General features: G+C 40.8%; 2 long non-coding RNA genes and 1 pseudogene across 3 annotated transcripts; all 3 read right to left on the bottom strand.

Annotated features, from left to right (window-relative positions):
* Positions 1–271: 271 nt before the first annotated feature.
* Positions 272–3,026, bottom strand: LOC120295868 (annotated as a pseudogene).
* A 4,418-nt stretch (positions 3,027–7,444) lies between these two features.
* Positions 7,445–8,294, bottom strand: LOC120295474. Its single transcript, XR_005552877.1, has 2 exons — positions 7,852–8,294; positions 7,445–7,780 (listed from the first exon to the last, which is right to left on the bottom strand). It is a non-coding gene; the product is annotated as an uncharacterized LOC120295474 (long non-coding RNA).
* A 6,884-nt stretch (positions 8,295–15,178) lies between these two features.
* On the bottom strand, positions 15,179–19,951 carry LOC120296329. Of its 2 annotated transcripts, XR_005553242.1 has the most exons (5): positions 19,451–19,951; positions 18,940–19,280; positions 17,980–18,202; positions 16,107–16,274; positions 15,179–15,743 (listed from the first exon to the last, which is right to left on the bottom strand). It is a non-coding gene; the product is annotated as an uncharacterized LOC120296329 (long non-coding RNA). The 2 variants fall into 2 exon arrangements; XR_005553241.1 differs by lacking the exon at positions 19,451–19,951 and having other exon boundaries at positions 18,940–19,427.
* Between the last annotated feature and the right edge of the window lie 542 nt (positions 19,952–20,493).

Genomic DNA, 20,493 nt, shown 5'->3' with positions numbered 1-20,493 from the left:
TTTCCATGTACACTCCCATAGCAGCAAATACTATGGCAACATTGTTGGCAAAATTGTCCTCTTCGTCATCCTACATAAATTTGTAGCACATTTTCATAAATGATATTGAAAGAGAGTGTTTGGAATAGAAAGATGAAGACTCATAGCATCGAATTCTCAAAAAAACAACAAATAAAATACGATCAAAAATCTTCACAAAGAATGCATTTAGCAAATGAGAAGTCTAGCATATAATAGTGGAGCTAGTTAGTCAAAGGATAAATACATTGTAGGTGAATTCTGAACCTGAACTCCAAAACCGTAGGAAAATTCTGTAAAACTAATGGTAGTTCCTTAAATTATCGAGGCAATAAAACTCATAGAGCAGGGTATTATAACATTGGTATACAACAAAGATGCAACATATATCTTGGTAATACCATCAGCCTTCTCCAATCGCTTCACAAGACTAGCTCCGGCGGAAATCTGAGTAGCTATTTTGTTATGAGGAAGACCAGCAGCAAAGAAAGGTGGGATCTTTTGTCCATGAGCTATGGAATTCGTTACATCAATGGAGGAAATTCCTGTTTGTATCATCTCTTGCAGGTAGGTTCTTTCACTGGGATTTATAGAACTTCCTAAAAGAGAGGGAGTTTATCTATTATATAAGACACCACAAGAAAGTTCTTGGGATTGCCATAGGTGCCATGGAGTATAAATGGCTCCATGGCCAATCAAAATTACTATCACAATGACACAACTCACCAGAAATATCCAGGTAAGCCTCTGGCGAATTGGAGAGCCATTATCAATGGGCTTTCTAGAACCATTAAATATGAACCCAAGCGTATCCAAGGACACAAGTGTTTTCAGAACCTGCATTAAAAGAAAAATGTGATAACTCCACAATAAATTTCTAAAGGTTCTTTTATTTATCCAAGATTAAAGAGAGTAAATGCTGACACAGCTGAAGAGATTTGTAAAGGTAGGAAAACAATGCACTTTCGACAGCCTTTCATGAGGCCAAGGCCAAGACATATGCCAAATTATTTCTCATGCTACAAGTGAAATCTTGTTGCCAACATGTAGGAGCATTTAGTTCCCAAATACGGAAAAACAAATCTAACTCTTTCTTTCTGAGAATGATGAAACATTGTTTTATTAGGAAAACAAAAACAAACAGCATGCATAATTACCTCGCCAATGAATTGCACAATGGTGTATTTGTTTTCAACCCCAGAAGTACCTTCATAAATCTAGCGACAAGAGAGTGAAACATGGATGACTAGAAAGCTTTACGTACTGGAAGTCTAAGATGAACCACCGATCACACAAGCATGAGTAGAATACTTATATTTAAATTTTACTTGTGAGAGAAACTAGTGAATAACAGAACCTACAGAAGTTTGACAACAATTAGAGACATATAGGAAAGATTATTAGCCTTTTGCAGAGCCAAAATAACACACACCATGACTAGACTTCCATCACTCGAGAGCGAGAGAGGATCTATAATTGCCTAAACGGAATGCTAATTAGACTCTTAACATTGTTCTCAAGAAATTCAATCACATTTCAATTATCATCCCATATGATGTTCTCACATTTCATCACATATACCTAAGATAATACTCTTCATGTTCTGCTTTTTCTAATGCTTGCAATGAATGATAGAGAATTCCTTGGGTCATCGGCTGAAAAGTATTGCACACAAAGTTGACCGAGTATTGCGGTCAAACGACAAAAATTGTGACAGCCTGAATTTTCATAATTTGTTTTTGATTAAATAAATCGGGCCTTTCATCGAAACGCTAATAGTGTTATTCTCGAGCTGATCACTCATGAGATAACTGGACTATCCGGGAAGCAATTAGGAATCTAAATGCAATTGCACTTGAGAATTCAACCAAGAATCGATCGGCTCGATCGTGCCGATCCGCAAGGGTCATTACGGCACCGTCAGAGATCGATCATAAATCAGAGATAGGTTGATTTGACTGAGATATGTGATCAAATTGTGGGTGATTCCACTTGATTGAAAAATTCTCATCGATCGACACTAAATTGATTTTTGTCGTTTTGGTACCGGTGTCCGTAATTGAAATCTCGAGATTTTCACGACAACCGAGAGTCGCTAATGTGTCGAAGATGTACTTGTGACTCGAGATAAATCGATCACGGAGTCAAATGCACCAATAATTCCTAAAAGTTACCCGGTAGACTAAATCACGCTAAAAGCACGCCGGATTGAAAATAATCGCCAATTTAAACCCGATTTCAGAAATTGAAAGTTTTGTGGTGTCACGAGCTATTTTAGGAACGTTGACTCACTCTCCGAGAAATTTTCAGAGATTCCGGGATTTTTACGAAAAATCGATACGGACGTTGCGGAAAATTGGCAAGAAATTCAAATGGGCTAAATCGATGGAAATTGGGACTTCCAAGCCGAGCCTTCGAGTGTCAGGGATTTATAGAAAATTGTTCAGGATTTTTCTTCGACAAAATTGGACTTCAAATTGGAGGAATCGGAGAAGAAATTGAAGCCCAAGTTGAGTGCCAAAAATGTGAAATTCGGATTTAAGCTTGGGGCTGCATTTTTGGCATTTAAATTGGATTCTTTATGGATTTTAGCGAAAGTAATAGGGACAATGTGATAAGCTTCAAGCCAAAGGGGAGCCAGAAACTTTAATTGGTTTAAGATATTTTGTGTACTTTTGGGCTATTTCTTCTTATCTTCTCGAGCGTCCGCTTCTCCAATACCCCTCCTGTTATTCTTTTCTTTCATTTTGGTGATGCTCGACTGCCCTCTGAAGCCGCCCCACCATTTCACTCCATCATTTCTTCTCCATCTTAATCCACTCACGCCGGTCAACAATCAAGTCTTCCTCAACTCTTTTGTTGACCGAAGCCCCTCGCGTGAAGCCATCTGTGCAGCGGCCGTTCGTGTGTCCATCTCCAAGCGTGGTCTTCTCCAATAGTTCGAGGACACCCCCCACGAAGAAGCAAAGCCCACGAAGCCACCGAAGCAGGCCATCCCCTTCGGTCATCACGCCTGCAGCCGTGGTTCTCAGTCCACGTCCCCCACCGCCAGCTCCTTCTACCACTCGGTCATCCGATTGCCTTCAAAGCTCGTGGATTTCGGCTTGCACGAAGACAAGCAAATCCGTGGCCGCGTCTCCCCCAGCTCAAGTTCAGCAGCCAACGCCAGCAGCTGCTTCGTCCGTTTCTCCTCTTGCGCGTGCGTCTCAGCTCAGCAATCCACTCGGTCACTCAGCCGAAGAAGCCCAGCCCGTCGAAGCTGCTGCTTCTCTTTCTTTGTTGCTCCTTGGATTCAGCCCACGCAAGTTTTTAGAAGCCCGCTCAATTCAGCCCATCTGCAGAGAAATTTCAGTCCAGTCTTTGAAGCCCATGGATCCAGCGAATTCTTCAGCCCAGTGATTTTAAGCCCATCGCCAGCAGATTTTGAAGCCCAAGCTCAAGCCCAAGTTCAGTTGGTTTTAGCACATTTTGGGCCCGCAAAGAAAGCCCAAGCCCGCGACCAGCAGCCCTGCAGAAGCCCAAGACCGAAACTCAGCCTTGCTGAGTTGTGTTGGGCCCGTTTTAGGCCCGGTCCGAGAGTTCGCCGACACCGCCGAAAATTAAGGTTTCGGCCGCTGTCGCGTCTTCGTCGCGGTGAACCGGTTTCCGCAATTAACCGGTGAGTTTATACTCTAAACTCTGCTTAGTAGGTTAATGACGTTTAAGGGTGTTAGATTTATTTTATTAGGAATTAGGTGGTTAGTTAGATTAAATTAGAAATTGAATTATTTAATTGAGCATGTTAGGTGGTTAGCATGGTTTAGCTAAGGCCTAAATAAATTGTACTATTTATCTAGAAGGGTTCGGGAATTTTCCGGGTCCGTATTGGTTATTAATTTAATGATTCTGGCCTAGGTTAGTATTTTTAGAATTTAAATTGATTTATTTAAGTAATTATTTAATTATTAATTATTTTCCGGAAATTAGGCCGAGATAGTCGATGATCGGAATTTCGTGCTGATTGCAATGGTGTGGTTAATTTCTGCAATTGAGTGTTAAATTATGCAAATTGAGTGCTGATTGGATTTTGGTATTTAATTCCAAAAATTGTGAATTTCCAATATTTATTCAGAAAATCTCAGGTGTCGGGTTTTGACACCGAAAATGGTTTTTAGTACTATATGAAATAGTGGGATTTTCAAAAAGAATGAATATCAATTTTTCTGGATCAAGTTGACCGTGTACCCACACACGAGTAATTCATGTGAATTTCTAATACAAAGAAAAAGGCCAGGCTCACCATTTTAATTGAAGCATTTGAGTGCAATGCACGATGCCCTGGGCCATATTTAAGTGATCGTGTGATGGTTATGAGAAATCGTCCCGGGCTGTTGAGTTGGACGTTATCCCTATTTGGGATACCCCGGATAACAGGAAGCCGGTCGCGATTGATTCGGACCCTATGCTCCTTCGAGAAAGCCGTCGATATGGTGACGTGCTATGCTCAATGGGGTGAGACGATGCCTGGCAATGCCAGAAAACCGCCGAATTGAGAGTAGGCCGTGCTATATGCCGAGATCAAAACTAGGAACGCATGATTAATTGAGTGTGGCGTTTCAGTTATTGGAGCTTATTTGTTGCTCATGCTCTCATGTTGTTTGTGAGATAAATTGTACTGACCTGCAGGGTGGATCTGAGACGAGGTAAGTCTCCTTGATTGTGTGCTTGTGTGATTAGGACACTTATTGGCGTATTTCCCTCCAAATTGGGGTTTAGAGTTTAGACTCGCTGAGATGATATCTCACCCCGTTGTGAGACAACATTTTCAGGGTCGTCGAGTGGAGGACCTGGAGCTAAGAGGAGGTGATTGGAAGCGTAGGTCAGTTAGGACCGCTTCTTTTTGGAAAGCCAATCTTTTGTAGCCTCTTGGCCATAGACCTGTGTACGTGACTCAGTGTATATATGAAAGCATGTTTGTTTGTGAATCTATTATCCTGCTTTTCTATCCCGAGATAATTACTGTCAGGGGATTTCTTTTCGCTTCCGCATGTGCAATAAAATGAAAAGGGTCGGCGACTCATCCTGGGAAGTCGCCAATTTTTATCGACCAGATAGGGATGGGCACGCGCTCGGGGTCCGGGGCGTGACAAAAATGCAGTATCAAGAGAGCTAAAGGAAAAAATAAGAGGCTGGCAACTGAGACTGAACCTGCACAGCAACTTTCTCTCCATCAACTTCAAGGACTTGCCCACGTCTAGTCGTTCCATCACCCAAGCAGATATTTACTATGTCTTGATACTTGGTCCCTGATATACAACAAAATTAATCCAACATATTAGTATAGGAGTCCACTGAACCTCATAAAATTATAACCAGTGAAATTTACCTTGACTTTGTTGAGTGTAACCAACGGCCCCTCAACACCAGAGACGGTCCTATCCTCTCGCAAGCAGCAAAGCAATTGTCCGAACAAGCGATAACTAAGACCCAGCGACTAAGGCATGCTAAACATTTGACTCGGACAAGAGCTAAATCATTCCTCACCTCTCAGCCAATATATATGAAATGATAGAGATTGTGTAGATCTAAGTAATAAATGTATTAACCGTTGTCATAACAGGGGCAACATAAACTTTTCAGAAACGAGAAAGCTATATGGAAAGCCTCGAAAAAAACAATATCCCATGACTAAAGTTCTGATTCCAAGCACGTTGAAATTTAGATGGCGAAAGACATAATAAGCCACGAACAAGGAGACAAAGCTACTCCCACAATACAGACAAAACTTAATTACGAGATTTAAGCATCTCAGCAGATGTTTATTGTCCGTAGCTCCAAAAAAAAATAAATAAAAAATAAAAAAAAAATATAAAAAAAAAAAAATAAATATATTTGGAAAGCGGAGAGGGCCGAAAGCTTCACCCATGCCGATCTCCGGCGTCCCCTCTTCCATGTCATAACTCATCGGTGCTACTCCCATCTCCAAGTCCCAAGCCGCTCTGGAAATCTATACGAGAGAAAAGCGTTAACCGAAGGACCGATCGGAACGGCTAGCGAGTCACCCTCGCACCACAACCGAATCCGTAAGTGACTATATAATGCCAAAAAATAGAGGAAAACCGAACCAATGTTCGACCGAGCTTAACTCTGCACAACTTTCGCTCATTTTGCGGCGATTTCTCGGGACGTTTTCAGTTCAATCATCGCTCGTTTCCAAGTGGTCTCGGATTCACGGTCGGAAACAAGGAAAAAAAAAAAAAAAAAAATCCGACATGAACTCCATTGATGAGCAAAACGACAATAGCATTAAACATCACTCAAGGACACTAGATTCAAACCTCCGTCAAAACACCTAAGAATCCCCAAAACGAATGCATGATTCGAACCGGAAGAAGGACAGGAAAAGAAGAGAGAGAGAGAGAGAGAGAGAGGATCACCGAAGTTCCTAAAGACAGCGAGCGACGGAGTCGATCACGAGGCGAGTAGATAGCGAGGGTGATGGTGGAGCGACTCGGAACTCACTGAGCCGGGGAGCGCATCGTGATGGAGGGAGAGATCCAATAAAGGTACTTGAAGCGAAGAGACGCAACGGGCGTCCTTGATAGCGTCGTTTGGAGTTTTTGATGCCTTTTTCAAGGAAAAGAAAAAGAAAATGATGGCTGAGTTATGGGATGAATCTTCCTCTCAAGGAATTCCATCTTTTGTGCAAGTCTTTGCTGCTTCTTGAAGCGGCGGGAGGGCCGAGAGTGAACCCAAAGAATCTCATCCTTCGAATCGCGAGATCCTATCCACCAGCCGGACATCCCCATTGTGTGCGGCATAGAGAGACGAAACGAAGGACGCGAGCAACGGCATTTGAAATCCGAAAGGCGGAGATGAAGGAAAGCAAGAATCGACAAAACGTATACTTGGAATGAATCGAAATTGGACTCGGAAGTTCAATCGGATAGGAAACGACACGATGGAGGAAGACTTTGCTGAAAAATGAAGATGGACATGGGGAAGGTGTTCGTTGAGTTGCCCCAAAGAGAAATAGAGAGTGAGACGATTCTGTAACAAAAAGCGGAGGTAGGAAGATCGACCCATAAGAAATATCCACGGAAAGCCGGTTCCTCGCTGACATTCGGACAATGATGATATCTGTCAGGTCAATATTCGTACTCACCACCAGGTCATTTCATCTCCCATTCGACTCTAGAATTAATTTCGATACATACTGACTATGTCTATTGATATCTATTTCATTTCGTTTTTCTCCAATTCTCTCGCCGTCTTCCGAATTCCCATTGCCATCGATTGCACTGTGGAGGAGGGATCGAGTTTGCAATGAAGGTGCTCGATATAATGACGAATTACATTTTTCGTGCAAGTCTTCCTTTTGACCGATTTCTCATGGGCTCTCTATATTTTCCTTTCGTCTTTTATTTCTTTTTCTTTTTTTAAAAAAAAATTCAACACTTTACTTCCTTCTCATCCAAAGAACCACCGCCGGCTTCACCTTGTTTGCCCCGTTTTCCCCACAGTCCCCACGCAAAATCCGAATCATCTCCATCCACTGCTTCGCTTCGCGACTTTTTATTCTTCCTTGTTTTCTCTTCGTGCTCACCACCGCCAATCTTCATGCTTGGCGTATCTTTTCGGATGATTTTGATGACTCAGATTGCCCTCTGTTGCGGTTGGTTGATGAAACTACGTCGGACCGGCAGGAGTGCCGAGAGTGAACCCAAAGAATCTCATCCTTCGAATCGGCGGATCCTGTCCAGATGATGATGATCCATCCAACCTCAGCCGAACCCAAAGAATCTCATCCTTCGAATCGGCGGATCCTGTCCAGATGATGATGATCCATCCAACCTCAGCCTTAGCAACCGGATAAAGCTCTTTTAAGCGGTGAACACCACCCCGCTTTTTTCCCTTTGCGTGAGGCGTAGATGGGCGAACAAAGGAATTCGAAAGATGGCAATGAAGTCGGAGCAAACAGAAAAAAGCAAGAATCGACAGAACATATTTTGGAGTGAATCGAAATTTTGACTCGGAAGTTCAATTGGATATGAAACACCCTTGATGATGGTTTGGCGGCGATGGCAGCATGAGCTCGAGATGGCCCGGCCACATATAGATCTGGTCCAGACATGTGCAAGGACAGGAAAGCGACGACAAGAATCAGAGTGGAATTAGTGTGGCCACGACTCAAAATGTGGAATCTGATGGTGTCGTTCACTGTAGGAATCTGAACCGAGATAGATCTGAATTGGTAGAGATGAATATGGAGAATCCAAATCGAGAGAGAGAAAAGATGCAAAGAACATCTGGTCGGAGAAAATCTGGAGAGAGAGAATCCAACCGCGAAAGGAGTACCCACCAACGATTCATCGAGACTGAGCTCTCTGACGATTGTCGCTTCCAGCGCTGATCGAAGCACAAAAAGCGTCGCTACCGGTTTGAAGATGCCGCTCGCCCCGCTGCCGTGGCAGCGGAACTTGACCACGGAGTTTCCTCAATCAACAGTCAACAAATACAGGGACGTTCCATCTCCGATTGAACTCTAGAATTGTCTTCAATTCATTCCAAATTTCGTCTGTTTGATTTCCGTTTTGCTTTTATTTTCTCCCATCCTCTCGCCATCTTCCAATTTTCCATTGCCGTTGATTGCACTTGGGAGGAGGTATCGAGCTCTCACAAAGAAGAGAGATAAAAAGAGAGAATCAGCGAGCTTTATCCAGCGGGCAGCGCAAGTTCAAGTTCAAGAGTGCCGGGATGTTGCCGATTCTAAGACGAAAAGCCACTGCCGGAGGCTCAGGTGCTGTGTTTGTCGACAGAGAGAGGCTGAAGAAGAGTCGTGCCGCAGCGATGCAAAGATGCCAGCGTATTTGCTTTTGTCATGCATATCAACATTCAGTTAATATGGAAAAAAAAAAAAAAATCCGAATGCTCTTCACATGAGAGGAAACTGACAAACTTCAAATTGCGCCCACATGCGAGAAGACTGATCACAAAATCTTCAAGAAATCGAAGCATTGGTTCCAAATCCCTTGCCTCCCAAGTGTTAATGACTGATATTCTCACTGCAGGCAAGACAACTTGTGAAACCAACTGGGTATAAGGGGATCCTGAATCCCATTTTTCAAGACATTCCTGTCATTGCAATAGAGATTTCCACCGCGAAACAACTTCCAACCCATGTGAGGCAGGGATTCCGATAAGATCCCATCCCTGAAAATCTCTGATAAATAGAGGGACTGCAATTGAGCAAATAATGATCAGAAAACCTTCTTTGCATGTCACCAAAAGACTTGGCTAGCGAGTCCAATGTCAATGTTCCCATTGACTTTTCCTCCTCAATCCGGCCTAGCGTATTCGTTATCTCCTTCACGTTATTCAGTTGTTTCTTCTGGTGTTCTGCCTCAGCTTGCAACTTCTCCTTCTCATTCCTCATGTCCGTATTGATCTACTGAATATCCAACTCAGCCAGGTCCACAATCGACCTTACATCGTGCCGGAGCTTGGGCATAGGAACATCACTCTCCCTCGCCTTCTCTTTCACGTTCAGATTCTCCAAGTTTGCTAATACCCTAACCTGAGGTCCCCGCATGTCCATTACCTTTTGGACAATTTCAATGCACTGTTCCTGCTTCTTCGCCAACAGCTCTTCTGCTGTAGTATATTTCGCTTTGTTTTTTCGGCGTTGCCTTCTTCGCTTGCTTAGACCAAAGCTTCTCCTTACCGGGCATGTCAGGTAATGGCTTCTCTTCCTCTGGCTCCAACGAGGCAACAGGCGCCTTTGCAGGAGTTTCTTTGTAGTCGTTGAAGCCCATACCCATATTCAATGGGTGTCACAATCCCCTGCTGGTTCTTCCCAAGACCCCCAAGCCCGGCCTATCCTCATCCACGGCAGCGGACTCGTCATCCTCATTCTCCCTCTTCGAGTTCTCATCAATCTCTCTGTTCGGCATGACCGTGCCGGTGGACACGAAATCATGGGCTTCGACAGATCGGCCTTACCTAGGAGGTCCCTGTTCTTCCTCCGCTTCCTCTTGGAGGAGTCGTCGTAGTCCGAATCGGAGTCCCCCGACGCGAAGACGCCGTAAAGCACGTCGTCCTTGGTTTGGGCGCTTCTCCCTCCGCCGGCGGTAGAAGAACTCCCCGTCGATCCGCTGCCGTCGTAATCGTTGTCCATCCCGAACCTCTCCCTCTCCTGATCCTCGTCCATCTTCGAGCAATCCCGGAGAACCGGCGAGGGACCTTGGTTTTTCTTTGGTGGGGGGGAGGAGGAGGCGGAGAGAGGGGGCGGCGCCGCTGCCGAACGCCGAGGTGGCCCTGCGGCGGTGGTCGGAGGCCGCGATACGGCGGTGCAGCTCGGCCTGAGGGTTGGGGGGAGAGAGAGAGAAGGCAGAGAGTGACCGAATGCTTGAAACGCAAAACTGGAAAGCCTAGGGGATCTTCTTCTTCTGCCCTTTCTAATTTCTCAGATGTAAAGAATTGTTGATATTTTATTTATTTTTCCCTATTTACTTCAAGGAGAGGAAATTCATTTATCATGTTTGTTTTTTTAGTTTATGTTGATGATATATATTGATAATTGGGAATGAAATTTGATTTTTCGGCTAAAAACTTGGGAAAATTGAAAAATTCTTAGGATTTTAAGTTGCAAAAAATAATAGTGAAACTTTCCTTTCAACAATAGGAAGTTTTTGTTAAAAGAGGGAATGACGCAACGCAGATTTAATGATTTCCCAAATAATTTCAAAAGTTAAAATTATCAAGGATCTTTTTATGTACATTCCGAGTTAATTTATGAAAAATAAACAAGAGGATATTTGATATTTAAAATTTCTTATCGGTCGAGGAATTTTGCTATTGTCAAATGGTTATTGAAAATTAAAGGGAAATTGTGACAAAAATTGCAGCAAAAGCCCAATTTTCAGTAAACATTACCAAGTACATGGAACTTGAGTGCCATTTTATCGGATAGAAGTTACAACAAAGATTTGTGAAGCCAAGCTACGTCCCATGGATAATACAGCTAGGACTTCGGAAAAGTGACTTTTGAAGATTTCCTACATTTATTAATGTTCACTTACTTTTATCATCTGACCTATCGGTTAATATAGGGATTGAAAATTATAGTGGGATTGAAACTTGCGAAAATCATGAGTGCATCTTGAATAATGAGATTTCCCAACAATAACCTTGCACTCGAATTTTGCACGTCAAAGTTCTTAATCGCTTTAATGAACATGTTAACTCCTATTAATCGAATTGGATGTCAAAACGGCTAGCACCTAGGGGTCTAATCAAGCCACTACAGTGGCAAACTTGAAATCCGCTCAACTCCTTACTCGGTGTTTGATTTGAGCTTGACCAAGTATTAACTTCATGCTTATGCTAGAGCTTGATTCATACGAAAAGTCGATACACTAAATATACTTGTGTGTGGATGAGGATGTCTATGTATAATTATATAACAATAAAATATTTTGAATTAGGCTTACAAAATTTTAAGAGACAGAGTATTGGCAAACTTAAGCTTTCAATTTGCAAGATGGTCAAGTAGCTCGAGTTAGAGCTTGACTAGATATTAATTCTCGAAAATCATCAACCCAAGCTCGAACAATTCATGAATAGAGTATGCACCGGGTGAAAGTAACAATTTTCCCAACTCGATTAACTCGATGAGGGATCATATCTTGTGCTAACACTAGTCGGCTATGATTTGTAAAAACGTCAACAAATTTGTTAATTCTTTAACAGAGAGGTTCCTCTTATGTCTCTCAATTTAAATTAACTCAAAAACCCAATTATCATTATAACTCCAATTAAATTTTAAACGAATTCAGGGGCGATTCTCGTCATTTTGTAATTAAAAAATGAAAATCGTCAGTTATGGCCACTCTCTACTACTCTCCACTACTCTCCACAATCTAAACGTAACTAATTAATTGTGAAACAAAAATAATAAAAAGGTAATTGCATCTTTTTAAAGAGGGACTATCTATTATTTAAAAATTTCAAATAAAATTTTCAAATAGCATGTACAAAAATAAAAAACCATAAGACATCAAAACAAGCTAGTAAGGCCAGTTTTCTACTAGTAGAGAGCGAGGGAGCACAAGGGAGATCAAGATGCGAACAAGCATAAAAGGGACTGAGGGAGTGAGTGAAACATATTAGACGGAGGCCATATGGCGAGTGCTGGGGCTTGACCACGGCGACGATGGCAGCTTGGTGGCAGCCAGATCTCGATCAACATGAGAAACGAGCGAATGAGAGAAGTTGAGCCCTCAACAGGTGAAAGGGAATTGACATAGGGGGACATACATAATGTACAGTTTCCGATCTATGAATCGGGTTGGTTTTGGCAATCATTCAGGTCCCAAACTCATGGATAGTTTGAGGCCTAGTGGCCGGGCCGGAGACTATTTAAGCCCAAAATTAGCAGGCTAGTTCGGGTGGTTCAATCCAGGTGTTTGGGCTTCTTCTTTTTTCTTTTTTTTTTCTTTTTCAATAGATTCTGAGTAGTAGTGTTAGCAGCAACAGAAGTATGGTGTTATTTGGATTATAAAAGTATTACAAACTCCATTAATTACCTGACCTAAGTTTACAATGTTACATATATATTCGAGACTCATATGTGAAGCAAACACGTGTGTGCAAAATAAGAGAAGAAAGAAGAAAATAATAGTGAAGTGGGTCATTTAGGGTACTCGCATGACAACAATTTTTTTTCTATTTTGTTATTTTTCTGTTACAGGAACGAGTTCGGAACAAAAACCTATTTGATAACGTAATTTCATTTTTCAAATTCCGAAACAAATTGTTAGCTTAGAAATACTAAATGAGAAGTAAAAATTTTATACTTCTCTATTTCTGAAAAATAAATAAATAAATAAAAGTGAAATGGTTTGTTTAGGGCCGCCACCTGCTAGTTGCTTAGGAGGGAGAGATTTTATGTTAAACAAATTTCTATTTCAATAACATAAACTTTATGTCGTTATCAAATACGTATTTTTATTCAGAAATTCGTCCAAGGAATGACAAAAAAAATTGAATTCTAGAACAAAATTATTATTATTCACTCCCTTATCGTAGCGTAAATTTATTTCCTAAACTTAGAGGATCTCAAATTTTGAATCAGAGAGAGAGAGGGGGAAATATTTCTTTGAAAATTATAAGATTATGGTTTGTGAGGATGGCAACAACAAGTACATCAATGGGTGAGTAATCCATAGAAACAGCCGTTGAAGTTATTAAAAAAAAAAAATCTACGTGACGTCATAAATGACTAAAATTGGGACTGACTTAGCCCAAGAGCAACGAATAAATGGAGTGCGCATGAAGACGAACCCTTATCATAGCCAAACTCAATTGTGTGTCTCTCTGTAGCAAACCAAAGAGAGCCAAAAGGAGGAAAAAAAGGGCTCTAGGATGACCACGGCCACATCACATGCGCTCACCCTTTTGTTCACGGGCTTCTGTGGGGGTCCAAGTCTTGTAAGAAGCAACCCGGACGCGACGCTTATGTCCAAGATATGCAACGGCGTCCGGTACACAGATGATTACGCTTGGATCAAGTCTTGACTAATGTGAGGTCTTAACACTACAACCTGGGGATTTAACTACGCACCGGTTTCGACAAGGAGCGTGGCTGGCACGGTCGCATTGCATTGCTTGCGGAGATTTCACTTATGGTCATATTAAAGAGTTGACCATAAAATTGTCGCTATCAATGAGCTCAAACACACGAAACCCCTTCATTCAGACAAGCTTCTCTCACAAACGTGGGCCAACCACAGGAGATGTTTGCTGGATAACAGATGTCTTGAGCTGCGCCAACCATGATTTTTTTAAATACCTAAGTCACAATTTGCTGGTTCTTCTAGATGTATCTCTTTATAAATTGGCAAGGAACACTCTTGCCAAGGTAGATATTTGTGAACTAATATATGATGAGGAAAAGAATAACTACAAACGAACAATAAAGAGAAAAGGCAAACAAAATGCAAATAAATGCTTGTATTTACTAGCTTCAGGAGTTTCAATCAACAGTCTCAGCTGATCCTCAACCGGCAAACTAAAGTCAAAATGTCATAGGACAGAGCTCATAGACCCTACAATTGTATATATTATATTTGAACTCTCATGATAACACTTCACGAGTTGCTAACACTAATCCTCTCAACCACATCCTCTTAGCCTATGAATAATAGTGATCTTCTTTACAACTGATTAGTTTAAAAAAAAATACAATCTTTTATTTTAAAATTGGTAATCTTAAGAATCCATAAATTAACAAAATGAAATTTCAAAACCAAAATTTTACACATGTAGCCATTTACACTTAAAGGAAAATAACATCCATGTGATTCCAATGACTAACCAAAACAATTTGGGAAAACAGTGGACTATAGGGCAAGATGTATATGGAATTCACTCTCTGGGTTTTCAATTTCATCACTACTTGGGGATAATGTATCTATATAAACACTTTTATCAATATAATTACATGGGTATAGAGGCTGTCTCTCCCATATTTGAAAACTACCAAGTGACCATGAGGGATGGTATGCTGCATAAATTTCCACATCCTTTCTAGAACTAAAGCACGTCACTTTTGACATTCTCTTGTACAAAAAGGTTAGTAACCAGGGCGAGTGCTGAACCAGAGATCCTTTCCAAAAGGCGATGATAAAAGCGACAAGTTCAAGAGAGATACCTAAGGTAGAAAATGTGTTTAAGCCTAAAAATGATAAGATCGTAACTAGACCTGAACAGAGCACGGTTACAAATATAAGTGCACTTTTATCCGGTTTCATCACAACAGAATAGTGGCAGAAATTGCTTTCAACTAGTAAAGTGACTTCCAAAATACATCCCAATTCAACCTAAACATTGTCCCTATTAGTGAGCTCAAACACGTAGACATCCCCTTCACTCAAGACAAGTTTGACTCACAAACTAGGACCAACCAACACAGAAGTTCGCTACAACATCGATAGGTCCTTATGGTCACCGCCACAATGTGTCCGAGCACCCAAGAGTCACAATTCGCTGGTTTTCTTGAATGCATGTATTTATGAATTCATAAGAACACTCTACCCATGAAGACATTTGACCAGCCAATATATGATAACACATAGGAATGTAAGCATACACTAAAGCGAAAAGGCAAACAAAACGTACATTTATGCTAGTAGTTGTTAGTTTCCAAAGTCCATATTAGCAGTCTAAAAGACATGATGGGATCGCCTTTAATCACAACTTGCAATCTGAAATCAAAATATCACAATCCTGTGCTCTTAGATTCTACACTAAGTACGTGTAATCAATATAGAGACAAGTTGAATCTGGTGAATATCTGAGTCACCAATCTTACATTGCAATATGCATCGAATAAACATGAAAAGCTACACATAGGGACCTAAATGGACACACAAGCACAGAAAGTAAGTGATCTTCTTTTGCCTGGCCAAAAAGAAGTGAGCTTCTTTTCTTCGTTTCATACCATCGAGTTGGTGGCACTAATTTTTGAGGTCTAGGCCACATTGGCTTCCCTTCATTTTCGATTGCAAGTTTGAACCTGCTTGCAATGGTAGCTCTTGTAAACCATTTGTTGCCAGGGAGCAATATCTGACTAGTGTTGCCATGCTGTTGCAGTGAGTTCAGTCATGCCAAGCCTAGGCCTGTTGCAGTAGCTATGGCTTAAGCTGGACATTTCGTGTCACCTCTTCTTCCCAAGCCTAGGCAGCCTGAGAAAGTACCAAGTAGTCATCTTTGGGAGGAACTTATACTTCAATTAGAAACTATTAAATTGCTAACTTATGGTTGTTATTGCCTTTCCCAACCCTCTGATCCTGTCTCCGCACCCCCCTGTCATTAGGTTATTTCCTGATTACTGTCCCAACTTATTGTTTTTCCTAGTCCCTTTACTCAGTTGTTAAGATTCCTGTTTAAAACATATAACCATGATCACTTCACGGAAGATAACATGTCCTGTGTTTCTATAAAAACCAAATTAACGTGGGAAAAATTTGCACAGTGGGGCGCATATATAGAATAGGTGGCATGCATAATTGAGACATGTCAGTTATGAATGGAGATCTGGGCCTTACCACCACTTCTTTCTTAAGAAAAGATGGCCACATCACTGTCTGGAAAAAGGGATACTCCACTTTGAATTCTCTAGCTTTCTCAAGGGCAGTGAGAGGCCTCGAACACTTGGAATCATGAAAAATTGCTTAGGAGGGACTCACTGGACATTCAGACTTGTCTGTTCTGACCTGGACAAAAGAAAAAAGAGAATTCTGATAAGACTATAAGTAGGTCAAGAGAGAGAAGCAAAGCCAAAAGTAAGTGCACTTTCAATTGATTTGTCACAACTGAATAAGTGAGGCAGGAATTGCTTCACTAATATACAGCCTCAAGTGATGCGTCCAATGTACATCTCAATCGACCAAAATGAGGTCCTTACAAGCATAATTGGAGATGGAGCCTTTGACCATAAAATCATCCATATCAATGAGCTCAAACACGCAGACATTCCCTTCATCCAGATTAGCTTGTCTCACAAACATGGGCCAACCACAGAGATGTTTGCTAAAAAATGGTGTTGATAGGTCTTGAGTTGCACTGGTCATGATTTGTTCAAATACCTAAGAGTAGCAATCTAATGGTTCTTCTGAATGTACTTTTTTATGAATTCACAAGGAACACTCCGCCAATGTAGCATGATGAGGAAAAGATTAAATACAAACAAACAATAAAAAGACAAGGCAAACAAAATGTTAATATATGCTAGTATTTACTAGTTTCAGTAAATTCAATTAACAGTGTTAACTGACAAATAGAAGTCTTCAATCCCAACTTACAATTTGAGGTTAAAATGTCACGATACAGTGCTCATAGACTCTACAATAGTGTACACTATTTTTGAACTCTCATGATAACGCTTCAGGAGTTGCTAACACTGATTGTCTCACCACATCCTCTTAGTCAATGAACAAAAGCAATCTTCTTTACACCTGAGTAGTGAGAAAAGTACAATCTATTATTTAAGAATCTGTAATCTTCTGAATCCATAATTAAAAAAAAAAAAATCAAAATCAAAACTGCCCTAGTTTTACACATAAAGCCATACACATTTCAAAGAAAACAACATCTCCAATAAAAAGCAAAACCACTTGGGAAAATAGTAGACTACAGGGCAAGATGTAGATGGCATCACGGTTGAGATATGCCGATTATGAAAGGAAATAGGCCCTTACTGCAATTCTCTTTTTTTAATAAAAGTGGCCAAATCACCAATTTCAAAAGTGGATGCTCAAATTCAAATTCTCTAGTTTATTCAAGAGCAGTGGCTAGCCACGGACACGTGGAACCATACAAAACCTGCTCAGGAGGGCTACATGACATTTAGACTCTTCAGATCGATAGGCACAAAAGAAAAAAGAAAATTCTCACAGGTACCACTGTCAACATTGTATTGAGTTACAATGATCTAAACATCAGTACTTGTGATCACGGTACTAATGTCTACATGTTCTGCATGTTAGACATAACTGATTACTACCCTTAGCACTCCTAAATCATAATGCCACAAAATCAATATACAAAAAGCTTATTAGGAGAATTTCACAAATTTTGAGAGAGAATAAGAAAAAGAATGTGTCATTGTTCACATAAACATAACTTAGAAACCAACAAGTCACGCCTCTCCAAATTCTCATGATGAGCATTTCAGGCTTTAACTTTTGCTCTAATCTTGAATCACATCCTTTTTGGTTCATTTAGATTTGGGATGCAGATTAATAAGTGAGCATCTGGATTATTGCAAACCTCACAAACACAACGGGAATGGAAGAAGTATACTTCATTGATTCACCAAGACCACCAAAGAAGAAATGACGATGAATACAGGATTTATTTTGGATGAGCCAAAATGACACTTCCATAGTTCATTTCAATCAATGTAAACCAAGTCCTTACCAGCTCTAGTGGAAATGTAGACTCTGAACACACATCCTCACTATCAATTAGCTCAAAAATACAAACATCTCCTACATGCAGATGAGCTTCTCTAGCAAATGTGGGCCAACCAGCAGAAAAAAAGGCCCCCCTGTGTCCACATCCATGGCTCCTGAGCTTCAATGTCCATGACATGTCTCAATATCTAAGAGTCGCAATTTTCTTGTTTTCCTGATTATGTTGCCTGATGAATTAAACAGGAGCAGTGTCCCCATTTGCAACCAAATTATGGTGAAGAAAGACCAAAACATAAGCATACACTAATGAGAGAATCTAATCGCACAGCATGAATTTAAGGCGGTAGTTAAAAGTTTCAGTAGTTTCCTTGGGCGCATAAACCATATAATGCTAGTAAACAATCTCAATCTGCTTGAATGTTTGGACCAGCCTGTACTTAAAAATGACAACTTCAGAGACAGTTTTAAGTACACTTCATTAGTTTGACTTGCTATGAAAAGATTTTAGCATAAATTGGAGATAAATTTTATCCTTCCAGCATCACTTAACCAATCAAGATTACAAGTGATTTCTCAGACAGTCCAGACTATATTACGATCAAGGCGTAAAAGTGACTTTTCAGATTTTTGACAACGCATAAAATTCTCGGAATATTTTCAAGTTCCATGATTTCTCCCTTTTTCCTGGTAGAATTTGTACCCAATGTTACAGAGATATCTCTACCCAAAGAAATTTCAACATGAGACCTTGAACACAATATATCATCTCCATCTATGAGAGGTCAAACACGCAGAAATCTCGCCAATGCTCGGGAGGGAAGCACAGAATATGTAGATTTAAGGGCAATAAATTGCTAGTTTGAGGAACTCCTGTTTTTTGGACTCGAATGTGGAAAGAATTTGAAGAAGAGAGCGCTAATTCACGCACAATAATACACCAAAATCGGAAGAAACATGAACTTACGATTTGTCGGATACTGATGCGGAGAGAGAGTGTGATCTTCTTCTTCTTTGATGAAGTGAGTGGACGACTAACTGTCCAGACTCCGTGGTGCCACCTCCGGCGGTGACGACGGCGACAACGACAGCGTCTGGTTGAATCTACTTGGCTCCGCTCCGCTAATTGCAGCTTCGCTTCTCGCAGTCCTGGCAATTCCTGATGCTTCATTTTTGCTCCGTCCGTTGTGAAGGCAGCAGAGGCTTCCCCCAATTTCGCTCCACGGAGGAAGAAGAAGAAGAAAGATGGAGAAAGAGCCTTTGGCGTCAAGAAGGAGAAGGAGAAGGAGAGACCCGCTTTGCTTCCTACTGTTCAGTTAAGGATGAGCCGAGATCCATCGATAGGGTTGACGGTGATGTTGATTTGACGAAATCAATAATAGAAAAGTCACAAAAAGAAAAATTTTAAAAAGTTGCGGCGCTGCCGAAAGACTAAAGAAAAAAAAATGGATGAGAGAATGAGATCAAGTGGATCTTACCAATTCTATGTGCATTGATTTATGCTGCTAACTTCTGTATGGTTGTATTGAGATCATCACCCTTTTCCCAGTTCCTTTTCCACTTGTATCTGAACAGTGACACAACAACTAGTTCTGGTGTGCTTAATGTACCCTTAGAAAAATTCTTCATTTTTGGACACTCTTCCACTTCAAAATTCCATAAGGATGGGAACCTAAAGATGCAACTTGGGATGGAAGAGAAGCATTCTAAGTTTGGCAGATGTTCAAGTGTCAACATTCTTAGCTTCCCAAAAGAAATCACTTTTCCTTCTCTGTTTCCATCATCGGCCACTACTTCTTTCATTCTTTCACATCCTATTATAGTCATATAAGTAAGATGTACCAAATTTGTGACTGCTGAAGTCGTTACTAGATGTACCAATCCTGAGGAATTCTTCACCACTAAATTTGTCAAATTCGGAAGGATGTCTCGGTTGGAAATATTGTTGTCAAATAGGGACAATCCCAAACCTCAAATGTTTCAATGCTCGAGAAGAATTTTCGACACTAAAGAGTCTTCTCTCCACACACACTTTAAGTTGTGTAGCTTGTTCAACTTAAGTTCTCTTAAATTTTCAAGCACCGGATGTTTCCTTTCTTCAACAAGCCCTTCGTTCGGGAATAAATCTTCAAAGGAGCTACAGAAGACTTCAAGGCTTTGTAAATTCTGAAATCTCTCTAGGAGGAATATGGAAGGAAAGACAACCTTTTTATCATGAAAGCATGCTAGTGTTAGTGCTTTTAGCTTACTGAACATGTCATCCGAAAAATTTCCATCCTGTATCATCTGAATATTGTTATTGACTAATAAAAGTCTCTCCAAGTTGGGAAAGTCCTGTCGAATTGCCAATACAACAAGAGAAGTAAATTCAACAAAGTTTCGACAATAAATCATGTGCTGTAAAAGGTAAACCTATTAAGATGATTCGCATGGAAGGTGGTCATCTTCTTAAAGTTCATTATATCTCAAGAACCTTGTGTTCAAGACTCAAGCTTTTAAAAGTCTCATGTAGAGGTTGGTC

The sequence above is a fragment of the Eucalyptus grandis genome, chromosome 7 (genome assembly GCF_016545825.1).
Source record: "Eucalyptus grandis isolate ANBG69807.140 chromosome 7, ASM1654582v1, whole genome shotgun sequence".
In the NCBI taxonomy this organism is placed as follows: Eukaryota; Viridiplantae; Streptophyta; class Magnoliopsida; order Myrtales; family Myrtaceae; genus Eucalyptus; species Eucalyptus grandis.
The sequence above is the reverse complement of the archived record's forward strand: the minus strand, read 5'-3'. Positions and strand labels throughout refer to the sequence as shown.